The following is an 8,627-nucleotide window of genomic DNA, read 5'->3' as shown; positions in this document are numbered from 1 at the left end:
TCTAATGTGATATAGTAACTATCAAAATTTGTTTAGGGTTGGGTGGAAAAAACTCTTCAAGGGCTTATGGCTCTCTGCATTTTCCTAGTGAATGTCTGGTTAGTGCTCTTTCTCCTGGGTTTTTAGCTCTTTAACATCCGATGTAGATAAGGCTATTTTAGGAGGTGCGTAAGTAACTTAACACTTTGTGATTTTGGTTTTCCTAATTTGCTGTGGTCTATTCTGTGTTTCTTTTCTTTCCCCATTTTCCATATAGTCAAAACCTGTGACCCTTGATTACTCCCTAAGCTCAAGGAAAATATTAGATGCTGTTGTTATAATATTATTGAGAAGATTAAAAAGGCTGTGACGACGGTCAATGAAATGCTTACACAAGAAGAGCCATGAAGCTTCCCAAAAGTCGTTGGATATTATAACAAGCACATTGCATTTGGAAATTAATTCGCAGGGGTCTAGATGTTCATATGTGTCTTATCAATAAACGCGGCCATACAAAAAAAATCCTGGTAAATATTGAATGTATCTCGTATGTTGTTTTTATAGCCCCACTCCCCCCAAAATAGATGTATGAAAATATATTTTGGCAGACTATGCGTGCAAGTAGATTTCATTTAGTAGAACTAAGTCATGCATACGCCTTGTATACATTTCTTAAAATACAAACGTGTACATGTAAGTAACTATAAAGATATTTTCTACACAACTATACACATATAAACACATATATGCATGCCGATGTCTCATAGATATTATGAAGTAGAGTAATATCCTTCATATAATGTTAATGTCTCTAATGAGTGCATAAGATGTATTTATTGATCAATCGATTTCACTTTGCTTTTATGGATGACAAACCTCTTTTGATCCCGCTGCCCATTTGGCCTTTTTTTGTGTCAGCATAAATATTCATTCCAGAACGCACTTTTCTATTTACATAAAATGTGTTCTATTAATATTCTCCTCCAGTTGCCCATGATGAACTGACATTTATCTTATTTTATCGGTCTGATAAATTTAATATTTGTCAAAAGTAAATGTGAATGGAATGCATATAGATTTACATTAGCAGACACACACACGCACACAAACACACATATATATATATATGTTGATATGGATTATATATATACGCGCACACACACACATACATATGTGTTTGTGTGTGTGCGTATATATATATATAATCCAAGGCATACATTTCCAGAAGTAAAGTAGCCAATGAAGTTTAACAAGGTTAATACAAGAGTGCTTAATACCGAAGTAAGGCAAGATATACTTTCTCTTTGCTTTTACATAAGCAATAATATTCTGCTGCACAATCAGGAGCATGTTTCGGCCAGCTTGTTACTAACAACTAAAAACTTCTTCAGGCGGTACAGCTTATAGGAAAGCAAAATTTGTAATGAAAATATCAGGTCTTCAACGTCATAGGGAATTAATATCAGGAGGTCTTGTCAGATTTTGTTAAAAATAGAAATAAAATTTAGTTGGATGTGAAGAAGACCAAATATCTATGTTTAAGAATAAAGAGGAAAATATAGGAGTTAAGAAAACAGAGATAATAAAAGACTAGAAAGAAAGATATACGTATGTGTCTGCGATATATCTGCTTTTAAATTTAAAACATTCTACCGCGTATTAGGTTCATACGAAGAGATATCTAAAGTAGACAACATCTTGGATTATACAGGGTGCCCCCCCCAAAAAAAAACAACGGCTAAATGGAGGACATCTAGAACATATGCTGTAGAACGGAGAAAAAAAAAGGCCAAATACCCTAGTGCTTTGATGTGATGCTTTGAATGTAATAAACTAGTTATGACCAAAGTTTCATTTCATTCGGAAAGCAACACTAAGAAACGGGGCCTTATTAGAGTTGGGCCCGTTTTTGGGGGTCACTCTGTATATGCGAAAGTGGTATAAAGTTAATCAAGATTCTTCAGTTATTAAAATGCCTTTGAATTAGCTCGAATCCGAACATATAATTACGATGCCTTCTTACACATCTCCACTCCCCAAAACCATATCTACAAACATTTGTAAAAAGCTTAAAAGATAGCGAAAAACGAGAAAAACTTTTTTTCCTTTTTTCTTTTCTCTTTTTCCTTCTCTTCCCTATCTTTTTAATCTCTTTCCGAAGGTAATGACGGTATTTGGGAAGCAAGGGTGTATAAGCAGGTAGCATACGGTGTACTCTTTCTGACTACGAACATTCGAGTAAATTACAAGCATTTTTATAACGGAATAATTTTGATTAACGTAATACTCATTTTCACATAGATATTCAAACATTTTATCAAATTGACATTACTCTGCTAATGAACCCGATAAGCAGGAGAATCTTTAAAGTTAAAAACAGCTACCAAACACGCATGCGTATATCTTTCTAGTCTTTAATTATCTCTATCTTTATTTCCTTCCCCCCCCCATCGTTTCCTCAATATTCTTATATTTCAACATAGAATATAATGAAACCCATATTTGGTCTTCTTTGCATACAACTAAATATTCTTCCTTTTCAAACATGTGACGGATCATTCTGATATTAAACCCTATGGCGTTAAATATCTGAAATCTTCATTGCAAATTTGCTTTAGTTTAAACTATATTACATAAAAAGGTCATTATTTGCTAGTAAATAGCTGACTGAAACATGCACATGTATGTGTAGGAACATGTTACTGCTTATGTAAAAATGGACTTTCACATCAATAATTAAATTCATTCCAAAAAGTATCGCTAACAGACAACATCTACGTAACAACGCGATATATTAGTACTCGTGCGAGATATCTCAATGGAAGGGGCTTTGGCTTCTCATCATTTCGAATCTCGCTAGATTCAGCCACTCTGATGAGTCGTAGACAACGAAACACGTGTCATTGGATAATTATATTTAAAAAATAATATATATATATATATATATGTATATATATATATATATATATATATATATATATATATATATATATATATATATATATGGGGAATGGAATGGAATGAAATGGATTAAAGGAACAAATTACGAGATGGTCGACATCACGAATTTTGGAATATAACTTTTTTATCATTTATTCCCCATATTGCTCTGTAATTATATTGAGCTTCTTAAATAAGGATTGATATACATTATAAGAAAATATTTATATATATATATATATATATATATATATATATGCATATATATTTCAAGATAAAGTTATTTAACAATCAGCTGGTATGGAAACCTGTGATTATAAATTTACAGAATATTACTGGCAGTAATATTCTATAAGTATTACCTCATCTAAATAAGAATTGCTCGATGTACAAGATAGAACAAATAAATTAAATTATAGTGATTCAATGAATGCCAGAAAAATGTTTTTGAAGTGAAATGTTTGAGTTTCAGATCAAAGATGTTTATTATTCTAAGCAAGATAAAGAATGCTTTAGAAATGTATCTTCTTATCCGATAGGGTTTCGATGTTTACCATCTCTTCAGAGGAGACAATATTAGCAACTATTTATAAAGGCATGCACCATATTTGCTAAAGTCAGTTAGACATGGAAAATCAAATTAAAAACATAATTGATTAATCAGAAGTAATATAGGAAAGGAAATTGAAGAAAAGGATATAAAAATTTAGATCCAAATTGTGCGGTAAAATCCATGGTGGCTGTTCTTTAAAGCAGTGAGGTAATAAGATCCAAGCTGTATAGTGGGTAATCCGCATAACTGAGTAAATAACCGCGTCGGGCATATTCCTGGAGAAATTCTTCTTTATGGGCCCAGTGAAAAGTATTTTAAAGTGTGCAGACTTTAAAATATATTTTTTTTATTTTAAAGTATGCAGACTTTAAAATTTCACTTCAAAAAGGTTGTTTTTTATTTATATATCAATAATTACAAAACTTTGTTGAGTTGTCTTCGAAGATCAGGCGATACCATCTTTTAAAAATTGGTCCACAGATTAATTTACATGTATATATATATATATATATATATATATATACATATATATATATATAAATTAATCTGTCAATTAATTTTAACAAATGGAATTCCCTTATCTTCGAATATAGTCAACACAGTTATATAATTATTTACACATACAAACATCTAACGGTATGCATACTACATAAATTTAGATTTAGTCTAGTTTGTACAAATCACATAATTAACAAATATGTTCACATCTATATGAAAAAAAACATTTATTCATTTTATACATGTTTTTAAATCTAAATGCTATGCTTTGTTATAATTCTATGGTTGGTTTGTAATTCAAAATGCTTTGATGGGTTTCCATTCAAAATGCTATGGTTTGTTCTAAAGAAAAAGGACAACTTATCTTAATAATTTTCACAGTTTGCCATTTTGAAAACTCGAAACAACTACTTTCGATTGGATAACACAGAAACATAAAATATTGTTTCACGTCACAAACACAGAAAATAATTTTTAATATCTCACGGATATGCTAATTATGAAAATACGTAATTTTTAACAACTTTGTGACATAAAATCATAACATTAACAAATATATAAATAATTGAGGATCTGTTCACGTGGACATAGCCTAATGCGTAATTATATATATCCCCCCGTTTATACCTCCCCATCAGGTTACATTCTAACTTTGTTAACGAAATAAGAAAATGTTTTTGTTTGAAATATCAGTTCTCGACGGTAATTCTTGGCCTGAAGACGTAACCCCCCAACACGGGTGATTACAGAAACATGTATGCACATATGTAGCCATTAATGTTTGTATAAATAAATTTTATATATATATATATATATATATATATATATATACTTACGCATTAAGCTATATATATGCGTATATTTATACACACACACATATATATATACATATATATATATACATATGTGTATATACATAGACAAATTAGCTAATAATTAATAAGCTGAACAATCTTCTTTAAAACACAATTTATGAAGATAATACAAACACTGCCCGATTAACAGGAGCAATTCATAAGACAGCTTAAAAAGTTTAGGAATGACTGTTACATAAATCAGTAAGGAGGAAAATTAAATAATCAAAGAAAATACTCTTTAGTCCATGGAATATCGTATCGAAAAGATTTTCATCGGAGGAATGGAAAAGCAGGAATAATAAAGTCATATAAGTATGCAAAGATAAAATCGACTGGAAAACATTTAGTTTTTATATATAAGATTAAATAGAGACTTGGCTTTCTAATAATGAATAAAATACTGCATTAATAAAAATATACTGAAACATATTTCACTACCTGGAAAGGAGAGGCGCTCCCCGCTAGTTGTAAATATATTACATCAATTGTACTTTCTACTTATTGTAATGTTATCCATTATATCGTTTGAAACATATCCCATTGAAGTTATTCTTTCTTTACAATATACTATTAGAGTTTGTAGCCTGTAATATTTACATATGTGCTCCATTAAATATCTGTTTAATTAAGCTTTATTAAAAATGAGGAGCCATTTCTCTGTAATGTGATTAATCCGACCAAGTTTCCTTATCATTTCCTGCCGCTCCCTTACACACGTTATATGCTAGTTGAAGATGTTTAAACAAATAATATTTTAGTACGCGTTCTTCAGAATTATCTTTTTTCCTGATTTCTTTGTTTTAGTTGATTTGATGTGTTTGCTCCCCATTGCAATATTGTTTTCTATATCAATACCTATTTATTCCATAAGCTGCTGCAATAACATTTCCTTAAATTAGCTTTTTATCCTTCATATACCCTTGATATTTAGAAAAGTCGGGCAATCTCTATCTTTTCTTTCTGCATTAACTATATATCATTCGCGTTAACCTCTTACATGTAATGGTTTCATGCCTCGTTTGAAACGATTTCTATTTCAAAAGAATAAGTGTTCGGTCATTTATTTAATGTTTTTACACCATCCCATCTATCCATATACACACGCGCACACTAGTTTAATGTATCAGTTAATTTACTTAAGGCAGTTTGTGTTATAATGTAGTCGCTCTTCTCAACAAAACTCCACACATTTCGCCTAACTTTTGAGTGAAGATAACTATGCGGCACTTTTTGTCATGGCCAGTGACATATACCTAAAATAACCTGGGCATTTAACATTGTTACGTGCTCTTTATTGGAATCTAGTAGAATCTAATCACTGCTTTTCTTTTGAAACGTGTAAGTAATCGAATTTTGGACCGGGCGAATCAATTGGACAAATCAGATTGATTCAAGACCCGTCAGTAATACCACGATCGATCGTCCTGCAATCGCAATATTTCTGTCCCATCCTTCTATCGTTTCGGTTCCGCTGTGACGGAACACGAAAGGCTTCGTCATCTATGCACACCTCGCTGCTGGCGTTCCAGTTCGAGCATCAATTACTTAAAACCTATTTGCCAGTCAATAAGCCGTCTCTTTTATCGAGCCATTTTGGGAACTAATGGATGGAAATGGGATTACGTATTTTATTCCTCGAGTGCATAGATGGACGTGAAAGAAATATATCTACCCGAGATCCAATTCTAAAACACAGGCTGCGTTCTTAAACTAAATAAATGTCCCCATAGTTTTAAGAGTTTATGCCATTCGGGAATTTGTTTCCAAATCTAAAATATCCTTTTTTTTTCTTATATGTATTAGGTGTAGGATAACAAAGTCTTCTAACTTAGATGATAAAACTTGAATCAAAACATTTTAAGAATTTTACCATATTCCATAAACGTTTTTTTTTTTCATTTTCACGACATATTAACCACGTAAATCATTTAATTGAAAACATATTTTAAATGTAATATGTGAGATGAACACACACAAAAACAAACACACGCGTGTACATATATATGTGTATGTGTGTGTGTGTTCAAATAGCTGTTTAATGGTACAAACCGTATAAATTGCTTTAAAGAAAATAGCCAGCAAAACCCGAGAGACCCCTTTCGTAAACAAACTCATCAGTATTTAATCGTTGGCTATGCAAATAAATAAATAAATAAATAAACTAATAATAATGAAAAATATCTCGAAATAGCAGATAATTAATGGGATGTGCTAAATTCTACTGCTTTAGTACAGACCATCATGAATTCAACAAATATGTCTCTTGGGAAAAGTATTAGGGGTTAAATATTAATAGTCTATCGTAATAGCGCATTTCTAAATAAACTAGAAACGTCGAAAAGTTATTTTTAAATCCAGGTTATAATTCACGTAAATGTTCAACAAACACAATTTAGCTTCGACAACGTTATGTACAGTAAGGTCGACGAGTTCAGATGGGAAGTTCCCTTTGTCATGCATTAGCTGACATTTTTGTGGGATTTCATGAGTTAGATGATAAAGCTTGAATCAAAACATTTTAAGAATTTTACCATATTCCATAAACGTTGTTATTTTTCATTTTCACGACATATTAATCACGTAATTGGAAATTTTCACGACATATTAATCACGTAATTGGAAATATTTTCTCAATCATTAAATCATTTCTCTCCGATAGGCTCATAAGAGTAGTGGTAGATGGACAAAAATCGGAGACCTTCAATATAAATGCTGGAGTCCCTCAGGGGTCAATCCTGGGCCCAACTCTCTTCCTGATCTACATCAATGACCTCCCTAAACACATACTTAAATCATTCGTTGACATTTATGCTGATGACACGACCATCTACGGCAACACATCAAAGGCTGTAAATGACAAAGTTCTCTCTGATTCTCTCTCCTCTGATCTCGAGCGCGTGGTTCAGTGGGGGAAGATGTGGCTGGTTACCTTTAATGCATCCAAAACCAAACTCCTATCCTTACATCATCAACGCTCTGATCCCCATCTGGCATCAATTCTGATGGATGTCTCTCGTCTGGGTGAGGCCCCGTGTTTTGACAAGCTTCTGGGTTTGACCTATACTCCTGATCTGAAATGGAACACGTACATCAAGTCTGTTGCCAAGGTCGATGGAAAGATGGTGGGATCCTTCTACCGCTCCAGAAGATATCTCACTACTAATGCAATTCTCTATCTATATAAAAGCCAAGTACGTCCAAGGATGGAATACTGTTGCCATATCTGGGCAGGAGCTGCTAAAAACAGACTATCCTGCCTTGACAGAGTACAAAATAGACTTCGTGGCTTAGTGGGTGATGCCCTTTTCTCTACCCTGCAACCTCTCTCCCACAGAAGAGACGTTGCGAGCCTATCCTTGTTTTATCGTTATTTCCATGGCAGGGGCTCGTCTGAACTCCAATCTCTGGTCCCCCCTCGCCAATCTTTCACGAAAAACAACCGTCTAGCTGAATCCACTGTGAAAAATTTCCCCCACTCTATATCTGTGCCTAAATCAAAACGCGGACTCCATGAACAAAGCTTCTTTCTTAGAACTGCACGGACGTGGAACTCTGTTCCGTCTGCCTGCTTCCCTCCGGACTACAACTTGGATGTCTTCAAGTCCAGTGTTAACAAATTCCTAATGAACCGCCACCTTATGTAAACACTTCATCAAATCTCCACACTAACGTAATGTACTTGCAATAACCCTTATCCCTGAGTGGCTTCCGGGCCCTGATAAGTGGTGATCACTGTGTAAAAGAAAAAAAAAGAACGAGAAGGACGGTTACTTACCTTTCCATGATGTTTTAATTGAACG

The sequence above is a fragment of the Euprymna scolopes genome, chromosome 10, assembly GCF_053919585.1.
Source record: "Euprymna scolopes isolate OS-2025 chromosome 10, ASM5391958v1, whole genome shotgun sequence".
Lineage (NCBI taxonomy): Eukaryota > Metazoa > Mollusca > Cephalopoda > Sepiida > Sepiolidae > Euprymna > Euprymna scolopes.
This window is presented reverse-complemented; position numbering follows the sequence as displayed.